Genomic DNA, 6,000 nt, shown 5'->3' with positions numbered 1-6,000 from the left:
TTGATGGGACAGGGGTGACCAGACTTGTCTGTCCACTCTGCACACAGCTGACCCTGGGCAGGGTGAACTGGGGGGGTGTCTCACTTCTTTCCACTGTTCAACAGCTTGAAGGAAAACTCTGGAGCTTGAAGGCAAGATGGGCAGTGCTTCTACTGGCCTGAGGGACCCAACCACAACCTGACTGCATGACCCTGAGGAAGTTCTTACTCCAGAAGCACCGCAGCACCTTGGGAACTCCTCCAATTTGAACTCAGCTGTTTAAACAGGAATTGTACCCTGACTTCTTTGTGGCTCCCAGTCCTTATTTCTCTGTACCTCAGTCCTGTGGAAAGCCTCGGCTTGTCTCCAGGACATGTGCTTTGCAGACTGCTAGGGGCTCGGGTATGGTGGGAACAGGTACAATGGTCACTAGAAGCTGGGCTGGCCAGCATGAAACCCACAGCCCTGCCACTTCAGTTCCCTCACATGAGGGTTGGGCTGTCCTACAGGAAAACTGGGTTCTCCTATGACCCCAGTGCTCCTGGGACCATAACCACAGGAGCTGGGATTTTCCGGGGGAAAAAAGAACCATCTGAGAGCTTATAAAATCATCAGCTAGGAATACACCGGTCCTCTCCCTTCCAGCCCCTACTGGAGATCAGAGCCCAGAGGGGGCCAAGCAAGAAGCACGAGCACACCAAAGGTTGTGCTCTTCACAGATCTCCTGTGGCTTACAAGGGTCTGCAGGGGGCCAGGACTGCTCCAGACAGGCCCTTCCCCCACGTTCCTGGGCTGCTCTGCAGAGGGAAGTGAATCACTGCCCGTCTCAAACAGCTTTTCACTTCTGCCAGCTGGGTAGCCTCAGCAAGAGGGCTTTCTTTGTCTGGATCTAAGCTGTCCTCAGGAGGTAAAAAACAAAGCCAGCTTCAGAGCTGGGCCAGCACTCACAGCTGGACCTTGCACTCAGTACCTGTCTGTACCTTGTCCCGGAGCCCCCGTCACTCAGTCACCCTGGGGTGCCTCTGGGATGTCACTGCACGCACCCAGCCCAGCCCTGAGTCACTCCATCGCACTGAGACCTCTTGGCCCATCTTGGAAGCCTGTCCCAAGCTCCTTTCTTGCATTTTCACCCTTGAGGCAGCTCTCATGGGTCCATTTGGACTAACGATCAGATATCCAAGCAAAACCAGCAGCGACTGCTGGCACAGGCTGAGCCAACCCCCAATGCAGAGGGGCCACGGTCTCGCTGTCCGAGACCAAAGCATGGCAGAGCAAGGGAAGAAGGAAAGGGACCTCTCCTCACCCCAGCAGCCCCTTCTGTGCACAAGGTTCCTCTGGCACCACACAGAAATCCTTCACCAGGAAGAGTGAAGAATGGAAAATCAATGATGCTCGATAAAGACTGCTTGGGCTTGTAAGAGATTTAAAATGTGTCAGTCCCAAGAATACATCGGTGTGAAAGAAGCGCTGTAGGAATGCTGTTATACACCCCATACCCTCAGGCATCCCTGACCCAGAAAAACTGGAAGAGGTATTTTTCTGTTGAGGAGATTATTCTTTCTCAAATTTGTCCAGTCATCTTTTGAATCCATCTAATGCTTGGCATCAACATGCACCAGCACGATATCACCCTTCAAGCGCTGTGCTTCGTGCCAAAGGATATTCTGCTTCACCTGCCTTAGGACTTTTATTGTGAGAAATAGCAGCGGCTGCTTTTTCACCTTACTCACATCTTCCCTGATCTAACAGCGTGAAATCTTTTACCATCATAGCTTACCTCTGCCAGACCAAGAATCAAAAGCTGTTTATCTTATCTACTTCCCAAAGACTTCTGTCTGTTCCTGAGGCCTGTTTCTGTATTTTCCTTAGTTCCCGTGCATCCCTTTTGAGCCGAGGAGAACAAAAGCATTGCCAGCATTTGAGAAGCCAGCACATCAGAGATTTACTGGCTCAGCACAACATTCCCGTGTGAAGGCTACTGAATACTAGTATTTGTTAGCAATCAGGCTCTGCACCTTTATTCTCCACTAGCAAAGGCCAAGGAAGGGTGTGGATTTGCTACACCATCCATCTCAGGCTGGTGCCCACCATGCCTGCCAGGCACTGGTTTCATCTCTTGGGCTCAGGAACCAGCTCGCTCCTCACAAACTGGAGCCAGGGAGCTGGAAGTGCAGGAGAAAGGCAATGTGAGGAGAAGGGCGATAGGACTGTCAGCTCCAACCTCAGGTTAGAGCCACATGCTTCCCCCTAGCCCTCCTCGAATCCCTTCCATCAGTTCTTGCTAACACAGCTGTTAAGGATGCAGCACGACATCTGCACAGCAACCAAAGGCTGACCTTAGAGGTAGAAGTAGAAAGTACAATTGGAGCAACTGAAACATTCCTGAAATTTACTGGAACGAAAGAAAACTGGAAAAGGACCAACCGAACATTTGTTGTTCTTTTTCTTCATGAAGGCAAAACGGAGTTCCTGCAAGAAAATGAGGCACAAATGAGGTCAAGTCTGGTGGCGTGTTTGCAGGAACGGCCATCGGGCACTATGAATATCGCACAGCCTGTGCCTGGAGCGAAGCAAGGCGGCGGTCAGGCAGTGCTACAGAAGCGGCACGCCGACAAAGCACACGGCTGCAGAGCAATTTCTTGCAGAACTGAAAAAAACCCAGTGAAAGAAACTGCTGACTCAACTGCAAGACAGCAGAGAATGCAGATTAAGACAAACAAAGATTTGTGGGGAGAGAGGACTTCTTGCTTCCAGTCCCAAATTTCTGCAAATTTGTCAGTGGAGCTGGCAGGAATTACAGAGAGAGAGCAATAAGGTAAATTGCAGGAAATATTTGCGGAGCGCAGGGATGGGAGATTGCAACACATATTGAAGCAAGCACAGACCAAAGTTGTGTCCTGCGTCTGGGACATGCTTAAGAGTTACAAGAAGCAAAGGCATGGTGGAGAAATCTAAAGATACGTCCAAAATGTGACTGAAGATAAAAAAATCATGTACATTCTGCATAGTAGGAGGATTCTAGCAGCTCTCAGCAATGACAAGATGAAATCAGTAATACAGAAGAGATTTTTTTTTGGTAGGAATTGCTTGTGAGACAGTCAGTGGCAGAACCAACAAGATGAGCAGCTGGGACCAGTGCTCCAGCCTCGAACGAGTTCCAGGACAGAGCAGGGTTGTGTCGACCGCAAGCAGGTACAGCTCAGGTCATGCAACCCCGAGGACACGTCATTTGGCTTCACTGATCGATGAAAAGGACTATCGGTCCCAGAGTTGAAACCAGTTCACTAAGAGGTTGCAGTGTAAAAGGAGGGGAACGCAGCAAAGAAGATAATTTTTAGGCTGCCTTTAATGGCATCAGATAACTGCCAGCAGAATATCAAAATGCATTTGGTGCTACTTTACTTGTTCATCTAACTTTGAAGGAGGAAATGCTGAACCCTGTAAGTGAACAACTTGTAAATATGTAAAATTTTCCAAGATGGAGAAAGACCTACATTAAATCAGCCTCAAGTTAGACACACAGGAAGGAAGATGAAATACATTAAAAAAATAGACTCCACTAAAACAAACCAGACAACAGGGATACTTCCAGAGACTCTGGATTCATACATCCAAGGCAGCCACAGATTTATTACATCATCAGAGGATACAACTGTTAACGATGCAGCAGAGTTCAAGCCCTGACTCCAGATTTCATATAAATCAGCCTGGAAAATATAACGAGTTTTCTCAAAAGCTCAAACCCACCAAGAGGTTTTTCTCTACAAGCCTCTGCTAATCTACAGCCTGTGTGATGGTTACTGGAAAAGAACCTTTCCTTTAACACCAACTCCAAGAACAACTTCAAGGCCTGTAGGAGAAGCGTTATTAGGATGCCAGCACCTCACACGGGTAGCGCATCCTCTCTCCTTAGCTCACGACATGCCAGCCCAGGGGGCAACTCTGCACCGGGGGGTGCTTAAGCACCCCATGTAGGAAGCAGGATCTTGCTGTCGCTGCTGGCCAGCAGTCCCTTCATGGCAAACTTTCCAAACCAGAGCTACACGCAGACGTAGCATTACTTGCTCCCCAGTCTTGCACGGGGTACTATCTTACACGCTTCCCTGCACATGGCTCTCTTCTTGCTAACACCGGTACCTACCGGTCCAGCGATGCTAACAGATGACTCCGCTATAAAATGACTGGCATGGAGTTGTGGCATGAAACTCTACATTTGAATTAGAATACTAAATTAATACTGCATAACTGGTAAACCCTGTGACAGCCACATTGACCCGGATTGATGGAAGCCCTGTGTATGGATTACTGCCATTGAAAGCTTGCTTGATGGTGAGGATGCTATGGAGAGAAGCCAGACTGCAGCAAGCAGCTCCTCAGCTGCTGAAAACCACAGATCTCCATTAAGTTAATGGAAGGGAGTTCTGAGATTTGGCTGGGGAGGGCACAAGATAACTTGGGGAAGGGACGCACAGCTCATAGTGCCCTGTTTCTATTTTCTGTTTCCCCACAGCCAGCAAGGGCAAGCGGTTGCTTGTGGCAGTGCTGTGTATTACAAATTTGCTTTCCCTTTCGCCTGGCACATCCCTGTGCTGTTAATTCCAGGTAAAGGGCTGGTGGCAAAGGTAGAAAATGACCCACTAAATATATTTTACCTTTCTACTATCCACATATGTTTTGCTTTCTCCACTCTGGCCCATGATGCTCTCCATGATTTGAACTTAGCACTGGCCCACCAACTTAGTATTTTCAACCTCGGATCCTGCTCAGCTCTCCTACCAGCTGCCACAGGTGACCCTCAGCAGCAGATGGCAGTGGGAAACAGAGGAGAAGGGTAGGTCTGGGAGGTAGCTCGAAAGGTGGAGAGGAAATGTGAAAATTGCAACAAGCTGCCTGAAAAAACTCATTGTGGTAATTTTTGTTAAGTATTCACACATGCACACATGCACATGCACAACAGTATTTCACAGTGTCAGTGTTAGCAAGTGCCTTTTACCCTTGTTACATGTTCTCCCTGTGAAGCTGAATTTTGCCATTAGACTCGTATTTCATAGCAGTACACTTGATACCCATGAAATAAATATGTTAAAGTCACTTCAGTGACTGCCCTCCACTGGAGCATGCTCCAGAGGCATTTACAACCCAAGTACTTTGCAGGAACTCGGTTCCTCGTGCTCCCAGGAGAGCCTGAGGGATGCAGAACATCACAGTATTTTATGGATCACTTCTATTTTAGGTCCAGTTCTCCATTAGTCTTACACAGACAAATACAGACAGATGTCCCAGCCATGCCTGGTATAAACAGATGGGAACGTGTTATTTTTAGAGCCAACACCTTGTGATTTTTGGTCAGGAGACAAGGATATGCCTTCTCTATCCTGCAAGCAGCTGCCTCGGCTTTGGCGAGTCGTGGCACCGAGCTTGGTACGGTCCCATCCTTCACAGTGGGTTGGGTCTGGTACGTAGATTAATGGTACCAGTGAGGCCATTCAGTGCATTAAGACAAAATGCCGCCAAATGAAGACCTGAAGTGCCCTTCCAAGCCCTGTCTAGTAACGACTGGTGCTAAAGGGGATGCTGCCTGGCCACTGCTCCTCCCTAGTGTCTGCAGGAACGTGAGGGATGGCAGACAACACTCAAGAATTGTCTGGGCAGGACAACTGAAGGGCATCATGTGCTCCTTCCACATGGCTGCCCCATAGGAATTTGCTGGTGAGTTTTCTGGACAGACAGCTCTCCTTGCAAAGCTCTCTTGTACATAAAGGAGCTGCTTGGCTGTGGCTACACAAGTTGGCACAGCACCACACTTCCCTCACCCTGGACGGCCACCAAACAGCTTCAGACACGCCTTTGGGAAAGACTGACAACTGTTCCTTGCTCAAATGCAGCAGCTCCGATGTGAGACAGCAGCGCACCGCATGAGCCGTCCTCACCGCTGCTCCATGCTTCTTGCAGGTCAGGGACCACGGAGAAGCTTCTTGTTTCTCTGTGTGCCCTCTACAAGCACTTCGTGTGGTTTAGTTG

The sequence above is a fragment of the Falco naumanni genome, chromosome 3 (assembly GCF_017639655.2).
Source record: "Falco naumanni isolate bFalNau1 chromosome 3, bFalNau1.pat, whole genome shotgun sequence".
In the NCBI taxonomy this organism is placed as follows: Eukaryota; Metazoa; Chordata; class Aves; order Falconiformes; family Falconidae; genus Falco; species Falco naumanni.
Note: the sequence above shows the minus strand (reverse complement) of the source record.